Source organism: Anolis sagrei, chromosome 1, assembly GCF_037176765.1.
Source record: "Anolis sagrei isolate rAnoSag1 chromosome 1, rAnoSag1.mat, whole genome shotgun sequence".
Taxonomy (NCBI): Eukaryota; Metazoa; Chordata; class Lepidosauria; order Squamata; family Dactyloidae; genus Anolis; species Anolis sagrei.
In genome coordinates, this window is record NC_090021.1 from 236,288,437 (window position 1) to 236,303,431 (window position 14,995).

The 14,995-nt window shown below is 40.2% G+C and overlaps 1 protein-coding gene across 8 annotated transcripts in view; it reads right to left on the reverse strand.

The window, feature by feature from the left end:
• SYT7 (synaptotagmin 7) overlaps positions 1-14,995 on the reverse strand; it is a 274,392-nt gene that overhangs the window by 21,744 nt on the left and 237,653 nt on the right. The window lies entirely within an intron of this gene.

Consider the following 14,995-nt stretch of genomic DNA (forward strand, 5'->3'; position numbering starts at 1 on the left):
TTAAAATGTAGGTAATTGGTGGGAACATAATTTTCAACAGGTTATTACTCAGGTTCTGCACCCACAAATTCAACCAAAAATGCCATTTTCTATAATGAGGCTTCAGCATCCATGAATTTTGGTATTCAAAGGGGATCTTGTAACCAAACTCAAGCAGATATTGAGAGTCCACTGTACTTACAAATGATTTACGTACAAAACCCTAATAGATTTTTTTCTTTTACAGTTGCCCTTATCCTGTCTCTAGACAGTGGCTCTGGCTGGGAAAGCAAAATTCTGAACCTCTTGCCTTTTCCAAACTGTCTGCTGTCCTGAGGTGAGAAAAGGCACTTGAAAAAATATTATCCAGTGTAAGCAAGAGTTGAGGAAAAGGACTTGGGGATATTGTTAGCACAAGGTTTATTTTATCACAGGCCTAACTGGGAGTGAGAGCCTGGGGGCTTGGGGAGATGTATTCTACTGAGAACAGTATGACTCTGCTCCTCATTAGTTGAGTGTGAAGCCACCCGTTTGAGAAATGCTTCACCCAACTGTCATCAGCCACAGCTCCTGCCTCCTTTGTTAAGCATCACACCTTCCAGCTTGCACATAGTTCAGGACTTCACTGTAAGCTCCCAAATACTGGGTCAGCAAGAGTATTCCTGTTCCTATTAGTAAGCAAGCTTATACAGCAGGGAAGGGTAATGATATGCCCCCCTCCCACCCCACATCTCTTTCACTCTACACAGTCAGAACACTTTCTCATACTCATCAATGTCCCAATTTGGTCAGGCCCAACCAGCCCCCTGTCATTTTTTTTTCAGGTGCTTTTGATGTCCCAATTTTTCTTTCCTCTTTTCACACTCCCCCTTTGCAGTTACTTCAGTTGACACAAACTAGGGTCAGAGTGTAAAAGTAGTTCCCATTCAATTAACTCAACATGGGGATGAGGAGCATTTCCCAGTAAACTGAAGCAAAGCAAATGGTTGCAGAGCCTCCTAATTCTTTTTGGTCATTCCTCATTAATACCTTTTGCCACACTGACCACACTCTGACCACACATGTTCCAGGTTTCATCCATAACATGTTGGAGGTCTTGGTTTCTAGGAAATCCTGGAGTTTGTAGCTTTGTGACATATTCTGAATACTCTACTGGAATTAATGCTCGACTCGGCTTTTAATATTTGCACAAAATGCTTATTTGATCATGTTTTTATTGATTTGTTATTGTTTATCTTGTCTATTTGTGTTATATTACTCAGATATTTATTATGTATGTCTAGCATAATAAATATGCCAGATATACATTTTTGTTGTGAGCCATCCCGAGTCCCCGGAGGAGAGATGGAACGGGATACAAATAAAGTTTATTCTTATTAAAGTTTACTATTATGCGAGTATTTCATCCAAACTATTAATCTTAGGACTCCTTAGGACAGGCATGTCCAAGGTCTGGCCTGGGGGCCAGTTGTGGCCTCTGTCCTAATTTCCACCAGCCTTCTCTCTCCAGCCCCTGCTTTCATTGCTTCTTTCCTCCCTCCCTCACTTTCTTGACTTCCTTCCTTTCTTCATTCATTGTTCATTTCTTTTTGGGGATAAGGGCCCCGGAAAAGGTGGGCTCCTCGGGAGGAGAGAAAGAGTGATCGTGGTTTCTTGCATCCCTTCACCCTGTTTAAATGTTGCCTTCTCTACCTCACTTTCATCCAATGTTGCTACCCTGCATTTTCCAAAAAGGCTGCCCTTTACTGCAGCTCCTCTCTTGGAAAGAAAAGGGGGGAGCCAGATGGCAACTATACACCCCCTGCCATAATAAAAGCCCTCCCAACAGATGGCCATGCCACCTCTACTGAAAAATCCCAGAGAAGGAAACTCCACCAGGCTCTGAGGTAGCGTTTTCCACTATCTGAAAAAAGGCACACAACAACACTATCTGAAACAACTTGAAGGCACACAACAACAATCCTAATTAACTTTACTTTTCTCATCAGCCAAAAGCAGGCTCACACTTCCCATTGAAAGACTGGTACGTTTATATTGATTAAAATTGTTCATTGTTTTATGTATTGTATGGTTCTTTCATTTTTTGCACTACAAATAAGGCAAATGCAGTGTGCACAGAAATGTTTTTTTCAAACTATAGCCTGCCCCCCCCCCACCCGCAAAAAAAAAAAAAAAACCAGGCTGAGGGACCGTGAACTGGCCCTTGGCTTAAAAAGGTTGGGCACCCCTGCCCTAGGATGTAGCTGTGACAAGAAGTATCAAAGTGTTATAACTGCATAAAGAATATTAATTGGGATTGTATTGTTGAAAGCCTTCACGGCCAGAATCACTGAAGTGTTATGTGGCTTCCAGGATGTATCATTGTGTTCTCGCAGCATTTTCTCCTAACGTTTCACCTGCATTTGTATCTTGCATCTTAAGATCTGCTAGAACCCAGCCATACAGCCTGGAAGCCACAAAATATTCCATTAATTGTCACTGACAAATTGAGTATGCAATAGTGCAGTGTGAAAGAGCTGCAGATCTTGCTAGGTTGAGACTCCCAGAAATTTCTACATCAGTATAGGAAATGCTGAGGGATACAGAGACCTGCAGTGCAAAATATTTGGAGGACTACTTGGTTCCCTTCCTGCCATATAGCTATTCATGTACATGACTCCTGTATTATAATTATGATTGAGAATGGATGCAACCACATGTTTGTGAACCACTTCTGCTCATAAGACGTGCACAGCGTGTAGTGCTGCAGCTGTATGTTTTGGTCTATGACTTTCATAGGGTGCTACTTCATGGCTCTATTTTTCAGAGATGTCCTCTCATGACTTCCTTTCCACTTAATCCATCCTGCTCATTCCTCTTCACATCCACTATGATGTATTCCTAATGTTAATTAAATCTTTATTCATATTTAATAGCTTAATTGCATTCAAGCCTCTAGGTCAGTAACTATACCGAGGAATTATTCCCACATTGGTGTTTTATAACTCTCTGCCACCATTTGGTTCACAACACAAATACAATTTGTGGATGCAGATCCAGACTCAGCCGGTACTTGGGGGAAGTGGAACAGGGAGGCTGGGCTGGCTTTCTCCCTGCCCTCTTTTTGTCGGTAGGTAAAGACACTTTCATTGGAACAGGTATTTGAAAATTAACAGGTTATGCAGGAAGTCCCCCATCCATAGCATGTGTGCTGCTTTCTCCCTTCATGTTTTTATTACTTTTAATTGATTTATATGAATGTAAATTATGGCCGTAGAAGCTAATTTAAGTGTGTCTGAACTTAAGTTTCATCAATATTTTACCTTTATTGTAAGCTGCCCTGTTTTTTTTTATTAGAAAGGCGGGATATAAAACAATCAAGCAAACAAATATTGCCCTCCAGGTGCTGAGTTTCCTTCACCATTTGCCGTCCTGGCTACAACCGACCTGAACAGTAGTCCAAAAACATCTGGAAGGCCATACATTCCCTCACCCCTCTGGTACCAAATTACTAGATGCCTTGTAAGAATGCAGTTTCACCCAATGTTATTTCCCCAAGACCAAAAAAGAGAATGGTGGAATCATTAATTAGTATTAGCTTACTTCATTTTAAAGCAGTGGTTCCTAACCTTTGGCCCTCCAGGTGTTTTGGACTTCAACTCCCAGAAATCCCAGCCATCTCACCAGCTGTTAGGATTTGTGGGGGTTGAAGTCCAAAACACCGAAGGCCCAAAGGTCGGGAACCACTGTTTTAAACAGATGTGCATCACTTTGGGGAACAATATTTGCAGACAAATGTGATGAAAATAAAGTAAAATGAATATGGCTCAGTCGTCCTGCCAATCTGGCTCAACAGTACTTCAGCACAGGAAAGCTGCTATCCAAGGGTTCATAGTAAAAAAATTGGAACAGGGAGAGGTTTTTGATTATCCAGTGCTTTGTATTTGCTCAGCTTAACTAAGGGCACGTTGAAAGTTGCAGCATCTAAGTGAGAATGGAAACCGTGGTACATAAGGAAACTAAATGTCTGTGTTGACTCTCACAATAAGGTCAACAATTTCCAATTTTAAATCTTATCCCCTTTTGGCAACTTGCCCTGAATCTTTTCATTTCACTGAAATGCTTTAAGACACCATTTGCTGCCATTGTTTTTCAAAGCTCCTAGCTGGTCGCATGCTATCCAAAGGCATGGAAATAACACACATCAAGGTCAAATAGGCACAAGACCCACAGGCTGGGAGCTGGGTGTGGGGAGAAATGTGAAAATCCTTGCCCTGAGGGAGCAAAAAAAGAGCAGCCACATTTTCCCCATCAGAGGTGCTTGAGATATCAAAGTCTGCCTCTGTCTTTATGCAGCTATGGAGATAGCCTCTTCTTCCTGGATCAGTGACCTTTGGAAGGCTTTGATGTGTATGAGAAAATGTGTTTAATGTGAGCCTGAAGAAAAGTCCATGAAAGGTGCACAGTTCTAAGCCTGGGATGGGCAACTATGGAAGGACAGGGGGCCACATCAAGTGACTGAGGAGGGCTGCACCCCCACTGCACCCCCTTGCAAAATTGATTTACTCCCACACAAGGATCTTCATGGAGTGATATGGTCTTCCAAACCCTAGCAGTTGCCCATCACATCTTATACTTTGTAAGATCCTGCAAAAGATTTTGCAAGTATACTACTTTATCAATTTCAGTATTATGTTTTTCATGAGCGGGGGGGGGGGGGGGAGAGGGGAAGGATGGGACTGTTTGAATGTATATTACCACTGTTGACTTAGGGTGGATCCCATGCATTTTCTTAAGCAAGGAATACTCAGAGGAGTTTTGTCACGGCCTTCCTCTAAATATAGCTTATTCAGGCTACATTCAGAGGGAGTATTCCTTGGTGGTCTCTTGTTCAAGTACTAATCAGATTTGACCTTGTTTAACTTCTGAGATGCGATACCTTCAGAGTATATAAGGCTCTCACTAAGTATTAACTCATATGACCATCTTTTACATGATAGCTTCTGCAAACTAAGTTTTCAAGAGTCTTTGGTGTGATAAAATAAATGACATGAATGCTCATTTAGGTTATGCCTTGATTTGGGTTGAATAGTCAGTGCATAGAAATCATAATTTTTTCTCAGAGAGGATTGATGATGCTAACCAAGCTCGCCAAATTTAAACTGAAAAATATATACACAATGACTTCATCAGTTTTTTTTAAAAAAAAGCAGACGTTACTCATATGTGGCAGAAGACAAGAAGAAGCCTGAAGCCCTGGCACTTTGGTAATGCAACTGCAGGAGAAGACAAGATGGATGAGACATGGTGCACTCCTCCTGACCTCTGTGATTGACTGCTCACAACCCTTGTATTGACTAGGTTGGATATCTTGAAATTGTGCTGGATCATTTGCCCATAGCTGACGTAGGAATGGATGGATCAGTTCACTTCTGGTCCATGAGTTTCACATAGGTGCAGTTCTAAGTCTGTTCCATTCCATTTTGTGTGAAAGCCTGGTCAGAATCCACTCAGGTCATATCAGCACTGCAGAATTGTAACAGTTTGACACCACATTAAGTGCCATGTCTCAATGCTTGGAATTCTTGTATTTGTAGTTTTGTGACATATTTACCTCTCTCAGCTAGAGAACTATGACGCCACAAAAATTACAAATCCCAGGATTCTATAGGACAGAACTATGGCAATTAAAGTAGAGTCAAACTGCTATAATTCTGTAGTGTGAGCGGCTTCTTAGTCACTTACAAATGCATAACCTAGAGTTATGCATTCCTGATTGTTTGTATTTACAGTCCCTTAGTATTCCCGAATTTAGGGGATATACAGGAACCATGAAAATCCCACAAGTCTACTTACTAGTTAATAGCTGCAGTGATTGACTGGAACCCGTTCCCCATGTGATTGATAAGCAGCCGACTGATGGTCTCATCCTCCTCACATAAGTGATCCTTGGCACAAAGGGGGAGGGGTATGACAGTGATTATGCTTCCGCCTATTGCACTACAGATAACTTCTGGGAGGGGATAAGATCATCAGCCATCCGCTTCCTGATGGACAGGAAGACAGAGCCATGTTAATCGTAGTGGCTGCTTGTAAATTCAGACTGAAGAGCTGGGCTTGGAGTCACTGCATAGTTACATAACTACAGTGGTTATGAATTTATCAGTGGCCAAGTGGATCACCAATCTTTAAAAATGGCTTGAAAATTCATATTTAAATTTTGTAGAGTTCACCCTAAAGTATGCCTGCAGTGCAGGCCTTTTGTCCTAAAAATTCTGAGGGTGGGGAGGTAGTGACACAAAAATATGCAAGGGGACTGGTGTTATCTTCCAAACCCTAGCAGTTGCCCTAGAACAGCCACTTTGATAACATTTTTATGCTGAGATCTGCACTGCAAAATCCTGGAGAGTACATAGTCTGAAATGTAAATGTGTTTTCCATCCACATATTAGTCAAGGACATGCAAATTAGGTCAGTTCACTTCATATTGCAGAATGAATGAAATACTTCAGTAACCTTTGGCTGAATTGGTTTCTGTTTTGATGCAAACAAAGCCAAGTGGTTGTGAATCCACTTGCTTTCCTCCATACCAAAAAGCTCTTCAAGTTTCAATGTGGCAATTAATGGTTAGAAGTACGCATTGCCTGCCTCACGTATTCTTTGGCATTTGGAAAAGTGGAGGACTTGAAGTATGAGGAGTCTCTCAGCTTCACATTGTCTGTGAAGGCATTGCTGCAGTTGAAAACAAAAGCTGGGACCTCAAGCAAAAGTATGTGGAGTGCTGGCCTAGGAAGCCCCTTAGGATAGCAATGTGAATCATTAGCCTTCCCTGCAATCTGTGGTATACTGTTGGTCGAGCATATCACAGAGGAACAGCTTCTCTTTACTTTGCTGATAGGAATAAAGGTGAAGAGGCTGGAGGAATGGTCTTCCCGCCACCTTACTGAGAGGGGATCCTTCTCTGGGATCATTTTCCACACTGTTTGGGTGCTGCAGTGCCTGAGGCCATGACTAGAAAACCCTTTCCCACCTTTCTCTAACCCTGCTGTCCTACACTAAGAAGTACCTGTTTGTTACTCACAAAAAGGAATACTGCGTTTCCCTTTTACACTAATATAGGAGGCCTCTGTTACAGGACATGCTCTTATAACAAAGTCTACAAGACAGAGATAGTCCTAATCCCAGTTTGTGGGTTTATTCTAGTTAGCAACAAAAAAAGAATAGCTGCAAGATACAGTGAGCTATTAATATTGCCCAAACCAGGCCCCGTTCCGCAGTAATGGCAACACGTCAGAAGCACAGAAGCCAGAGGAATTCAATCAGCTCTGTGAGAAAACTGGCAAGCTTTGGATGTTCAAAAAATGTTCAGGTCTTTGAACATCAGTTATATTACTATCGATTCATGGAGTCATTATCAACACCATTACATTATCATCTCTTCAGTTTGTTAGCTCCCACTTATTTGCTGAAGGAAAAGGGTGGGGATGCAGACAAAAATATTAACGTGATTGTATACTGTGACGTGTTTTCCTCCAATATAAATTACTTGGGAGATGCGGTCTAAAGCAGCCACTGTATGCTTCCCCCATACTATATGCTTTAGGTTCCGCAGAGGGAGAAGGGCTATGGGGCAACTCTACTAAGGAGGAGTTTGCATGAATGGCCCATGGTCGAAACACACAATGAGGTGCATTATACACCCTGAAATGCCACATTAAGATGCTCCAAACTCTACTTGGACTATGAGCTGCCTGTGGCTGGTTGGTTATGCAACTCCAACAAATTTTGTCACAGGAACACATTATCTAACTATTGTGCATTCTTGCTAGCATTGTCCTTTTCATGTTTCTGCCAAGACAGAAGCTCTTCCAGTTTTTTAAAAATGGTTTTGGTCATAGATTAAGTGGGGTGATGAGAGTGAAATGAATCTACTGCGGGGGAAGACCTTAGATTTTGAACAGATGTAGAAATTCTCTCCTTTCATTTTTCATTGGTGCCACTCTTCCTCCCCTCCCCAACCCTCTATGCATTAAGCCTTTCTTTCTTTCTTTCTTTCTTTCTTTCTTTCTTTTTCTTTCTTTCTTTCTTTCTTTCTTTTTTCCCCTCCTTCTCCTTATCTAGAGAGGATCTCAAAGTATGATGACAAGGAGCCTTTTCTATGCCAAATATTTAGACAAATAAATAATATCTTCTGGACTACTTGGCTTTAGCCTTGATGTGTTCTTGGGACCTGTCATAAAAGATCATCCTTCCCTTCCATCACAGGAAACTCTTCAAAAGGCTCCTGGTGCCCAGCCACCTGCTCACTTCAGCAAGTTGGGGAGGGCCAGCTAGGTAAACCCTTCCTGAAAGCCTGCCTGTCTTGCTGCCAAGAGGAGGAGCCAACATAGCAGGTGTCTACACCTAAAGGGAGTAAGTGCCCAAACAGACACGTTATTGTAGGGGAAGGAGCTCCAGGTATGTCAAGGAAGTCCAAGTTATGGAAATTCATGACAGATAAAGAGAAGCATAAGGACAAAGGTTCAGTAGGCTCGAGGTGGGTTACAGAATATTTACACATATCGTAAAATACCACACATACACGTACTAAAATGCATTTCTATAAAATATGTTTTAGAATAAACAAAACAAAGACTAAACAAAGGATACCTGATTGAACAAAGGTACACATGTTATCCCAAGAAATGGCCATGGGAGCATGGATCCTGGGTTGCATGCACCCCCCACTGACTCCTCAGATTCACTCCCCTTAGATTCACTCTACTCAGAAGCAAGCTCTTTAAGATCAACAGATTTCATTAAGTGTGGATTGAGTTACATAATCATTTGTCCATAACAGCTCACCCCAAACATTATCGAGGGTATCAGTTGCTATTATTCTAATAAAGTTACAGAAGGAGCCAGTGGTATTTAATATTCTGTTAAATGTTCATTACTTTGACCCCAGTCAGCAAAAAAGTAAGGCCTGCATTTAAAATGAAATTAATTTTGTAAGGAAATTAGAAAAGGAAACTGTGATAGCAATTTGTGAGGAAGGTGCCGCTTATGCTATTTGTGAGGAAGGTGTCACTTGTGCTCACATTGCATTTTAATGGACCCAGGTCAAAACTGACTTCTTTGTCCAGGTATTTTAAACTTATCTAATAACCTGGATACTAGGAGCTGTTTCTTATAAAACATTCTTGCCTTTGATTGCTACAATACTTTTTTTATTTCACACAATGTTATAATTTTTATATTACATTTTGTACACTGCTCTGGATTTGTGAGAAGGCAGCATCATACCAAAAAGCTATTAAATAAGTAATGAAGTTATTAGTTTTGTTTAACTGAATCTACTTCAGAACTTAGAGAAGGGTACACTATTTCCAAATGAATGAGTCATGCATACAGGAAACTCTCCCCCAACACGGTGCATTTTAGATCCCATGAACCCTCAACTAGCTATGCTGGAAGGAACCCAACTGGTAAAGGCTGTTATACAGAGTAAGCAGAGAATAGCCATTGGCAACACAGTGTCAAGAAGGAGTGAATGGAGCTATGGCATATATTATATTCCAGTGGTGGCTGATAGCTTCCATGCCAATGGACTAGTCATAGTGTTCCAGGTTTCATTATGATCTTTAAAAGAGAAATCCAGAATTCTGAGCCTACAGAGGAGATAGGATTCAGCACCTTGGATAGCACCCCCAAAGTTAAAGTTCACAGTGAATCCACACATTGATCCACTGGCATAAAATCTACCAGCCACCGCTCCTAGTGCTACAACAGGGACATTACAAGTCCATAGAAGTTGTTCCAAGGTTATTTTGGAGGATAAGGAACTGGGAAGGAGTCAAAATATAGGGAGAACTGTGGCAATGCTTTCCTTTTAGTGTAAAGTCACTGGTATAAATCTGCTTTCTTCACATAACGCAGTAATTCATGAAATGTCTGAATACAGAGACATTTTTTGTGCTGGGTTCCAGTACCTGTTGCATCCACAAGACCTTCTCTTGTGGAGTTAGTATTTAAAATCTGTTAGTGAAGGATCAAATACAGAGCTTCCCATGCCCTTGGAGCACCTAGGAAAACAAAGCCACAAACAAGATCCTCAATGTTTCACTGTCTTTCTGCTGCACTTCATTACTTGAGATGTGTGGTTGAGCTGGATAATGTCTTAGAAGCGAGGAAAAAACTCTTGTACAATACATTAGAAAATCAAACTGGATTGGTTTGATGTGTTGCTTAGTATTGGCGAGCTGGCGATGTTCCAACCTGAAACAAATGCATTGTGCTCTATTCATCCAGTGTGTGTCCCTGACAGCAAAGCCAGGGACATTACCAAACACAAGGACTTGTAAAATATGAAGCTTGAGGACAGAATGGGAAAAAAATAGGCAGAGGGCAAGAAGATGCGATTCATTAACAAGAATAGCATTCTGCAGATTGTGGGATGCTGTGCCCAGAGAGAGGACCAAGACCTTTCACTCAGGCTATTTAAAAACAGGAAGGGTCAACACTCTTGGAAATAGACTAGTGGCAGGAAAAATGCATTAGTGAGTTTGTTAAACTGTGGGGAGGGAGGAAGAGAGAAAACAAAATAACAACCTGCACATTTTCAATAGTGATGGAAGTGGACCAAGAATGAACAATCTCACAGTGATTCCCTGTTTCTCTAAAGACAATTTGGAGACTTCAATTGGCCCAAAAGATTTCAGTCCATTAATAAAGTGGTGTTGGTCACAAGACCCCTGTTGCTTCTCCCACTAAGTAATTCTTTTAATAGTTCTGGATTTATTTTTGTACCAAACACAAGCTGTTAGTGGCAGTGACATTCAAAGTCCTAGATTCAGTAGGCTGGTAATTTCACTCTGGGTTTCAGCTTGAACTCTAAAGAGCCCATCTAAGGAACTCAATAAGAGCTGTCCAAAATGTTGAGCCTATGTTGTAGACAGCATTTATCATCACTGGGACTTCTTTTTACAGTTTATACTGAAACCAAAAATAGGTTATCTGTTCTACTGATGTGGAAGCCACCAACTATTGCTACCTAAGGGACCTTAGAGGCCAGATACCCAGTGAGGATTGATCTACTGAGAACAAAGTGTCGTAACATCCCACAGATGTCATGTTCACCTCCTTCTCTCTTGAAACCCATAGAGAGACTTCCTTCTGGCCTTCATAACACAGATGAACTTACTTCATCAGTCTATGGCAAGTATTTAAGTTTCTTATCAATACAAGGCAGGTGGAAGGCAACCCTGGGTCATATCATGATAATAATATTATCAGCACACTTAGCTTCATTATTTTCACTGTTCCTGAAATGCATTGATAACACATATTACAGAACTTCTCCAGGAGATATATTGTGCAAATTCTGGTATGCACAAGAGATAAAGTCTTCCCAGCATTGGCCTCAAATCTAAGGAACTCCCTTACAACGGCATTACAGCTTATTCTTTTAAAATCAAGGCCGGATGACTTTGCTTACCTTTCTCCTAATTGCTATCTATCACTGATATAAATTATGGCTTCAGGCCCACAGTAGCTTCAGAATCCTGTCTCTATCTTCTTATCTGATTGCTATTCAATTTTAGTTTGCCTATCACTTCTTTTTGTGTAATGTTTTGAGAGTATAATCTTAAAAGGCCACTTTTGACTTAAAGAAGCAAATAAATATAGATCATCTCATGTGACCATCTCCATGGCATGCATCTTGAAGATCTATGCAGAGAGAAGTCGCATCTGAACTGGCATATTAAATTTAGGTGTTACCAATCCCTTTTTCTGCTCCACCTTCTCGGTGCTGTTCTTCCTAATTCTACCACATGAGGGAAGCACATGACACGACATTGCCGACGTTTGATGTGAGATTATGAGCAATGCCCATTTCTCCGTGGATTTGAAGGTAATAATACTCATGGCCCTATTATAATCACAAGGACCAATCCTAACAGAAAAGCATCAAATATGCAAGGATCATAATTAACATGCAAGGACAGACCCCAAGCCATCTAGGTGTCATGTTGATATTCCTGTCTCTCAGAGCTGGTGTACATCACTTAATCATGAGCACAAGCACGTTATCAGCTGAATATATAAACTGACTCCACTTAAAAGCACTGCACAGGAGGTGATGTGAACATTGTATTCATGTTATTCAATATGAGAAGGATCAAGCTTTCGGGACAGTGCAATAAAGCAGTAATAGGAAACCTTACCAGGCCAATTAGATTAGATGCAGATGTTCAAAATGGTTTTAAACAGTGTATTTTAATACTGAGACAAATGTTTTTAATGTTTATGTATGCATATAATGAATTCATGTCCTGGCATTGAATGTTTGCCATTTGTATGTTATGCTCCGCCTTGAGTGAGAAGGGCGGAATATAAATATTTTAAATAAATAAATGATAAATTTACAAATGCAAATTTCTATTTGAGTAAGTAGTGATCAGGAATGTGTGAATAGATGTTTGTGGTGTCAATGACTGGTCACACCTAATATCTATACCTCCTTGTGCAGCATACTAGGCTGTTTAGTTGCAACACTGTATGCTTTTCTTAGCATACAGTGCTGTCCAAAGCTGTCATAACTCATGGGAATGACAGTCATCCAGTTAATGCTCCTGCTCTTATTTCTGTCCCAATCCAATAATATATGTGCATGGTGATTCCATGGCTGGAGTATTTCTATAATAAAAGAAGCATGAGTCAAAATCAGTGGGCCCTTTTTCTCTAGGTGTAGAAAAATGAGAGGAAGTCCTAAGGAAGTAAGAAGAGCTCTGCTGGTTTAAAACAATGTTTTATGTAATCCGAAATCCTTATTTCTACAATGTCCAACTAGATGTTTCTCAGGAGCCCTAAAGCAAATCAGGAGCACAACCACCCTATAATAATAATAAAAAATAATAAAACTTTATTTATACCCCGCTTCCATCTCCTAAGGGACTCGGTGCGACTTACATAAGGCCAAGCCCACAATACATCAATACATGCAATAACAACCACAATACAAAGCAAAATACAAATACTAATACAAAGCAATTAAAATTAAACTCATACATAAATAGCATAAACATTGAACAATAGCACAACTCATTCTTAGAACTGGTATCCAGTGGCATTCTGATTTCAAAAATGAAGTCCAGAAGCAGATCCTGGATGTCATGGTGTGTTTTGATGAAGGTTGGGAAACTGAAACCTGGCAAGATTAAGGTTCTGTGGTGTAATGGTCCTCATGTCCAAGAAACAGGCAGTTACCAGTTCTGGATGGGACTGCATTCCTTCTGGAGAGATGGGTGCATAGTCTAAGAACTTCTAAATGTATACTGTCACTGGATACACATAATCTGAGTGGCTAGGAGCTCCTTTAGTCAGCTTCCACTGAAGTAGCCACTATAGTCTTTCCTGGATGGGGAGCTTGGTCATAGCAACAATCGTGGTCAAGAATAGATTCTGTGGCTATATTTAGATACATTTGGATACAAGAATGGATACATGAGGCTATATTTGGGCTTGGTCCAGATACTGCAGTTAGTGCAGAAAAAGGTGCCTTATCCAAAATAGTTCTTTGTCAGCATATGTTACTGAGCCAAGTTTAATGATTCATTGTTATTCTATAAAAGTCCCAAACACTCAGAGACAACCTTAACCTTTGTATCTCTGCCTGTTCAATGTCATCATATGGGGAGTTGCACCTTCCCTTCCTTTTATCTTCTAGGGTCATGAAGGACAGGTTGCTTAATATTAGAGAATTTGCTTTTTGGATCTCCCTCTTTATTAGCATTTGGAAAGCACACATTGTTTTGATTTCTAGATGCTTGCTTAAGACCTATTTGTTTAGACAGGCTTTCCAGAAGTACAATTGTAGATATTTGTCTTCTATGTAGTGAACGATGCATAATGTTAAGCAGTATAGAAATGTTAAAACACAGTCCAATAAACTGTTGTTAGTTACAACTGATATTTTCTTCCTGGAGCATAATCCACTTTAAAACAATCTGAGCCAATGGCCTTTCCTAAATCTTGTCATACTAAATAAACCTATATCACATCCTCTGAGGCAATCTGTTAATGATAGTTATCCTCAGGAGAGGAAGATATGTTGCTACTATAGAGATGGAATGACTGACATCTTCCAAGGCGGGAAGAGGAAAGCTATAACACTTACAATCAGAACATTGTACAGAGGTTTGTATTTTATAGGCTTTTGTCAATTGATATTTATATGAATTTGAGGTTTGTTGTCAAAAGATATAGAGGGGACATTTTATTTGATGATTGCCTTGAAGTTTCAGTTTGTACAGACCTTTTCTCATTGGAATTGTTGACTTCTGATGTGAGAAGGATGATTCCATGAATGTGGAATTACTTTCTTGAATTTAGGTCAGATATGGCATAAAGCCTTTCATTCTGCCATCAGAGATCAATTGATTTCCTCCCACTTCTTTCCACTGAATGACAATTTAGTTGAAAGACATGTGGCATTGGTAGGCATAGAAGACAAAACATGACATATAAAATAATCTACAAATACTATTTCCAGGCTTTTTTATGTGTATAATTTTCTATTTGTTTCTATTTAATTCATAATTATTTTATATATATTTTCAATGTAATAAGGACTTTAGAACTTCATTTTTAATATGATTATATTGCAAGTGAGGACCTTCATTTCTTAAAATTGTTGCATATCTACATTTGGCTTTCCTGATCTTGATTATTTCTTTGGTTTATAGATTCGGATCAGATATTGTTTTGGTTTGGTTATATAAGAAGTCACAGTGACAGAGGCTCTTTGGAGGCTTTTAAACAGAGGCCGGATGGCCATCTGTCGGGGGTGCTTTGAATGCAATTTTCCTGCTTCTTGGCAGGGGGTTGGACTGGATGGCCCATGAGGTCTCTTCCAACTCTTCCAACTCTATGATTCTATGATTCTAAGGTGGGAATGGCAGAAGGGCGGTGATGCTAGGCATAGGAAGTGCAGACGAAACTGGAGTCTAAGTTTTAGGAAATCCTTTCAAGTCCAAAAAATAAAAAAATCCCACCT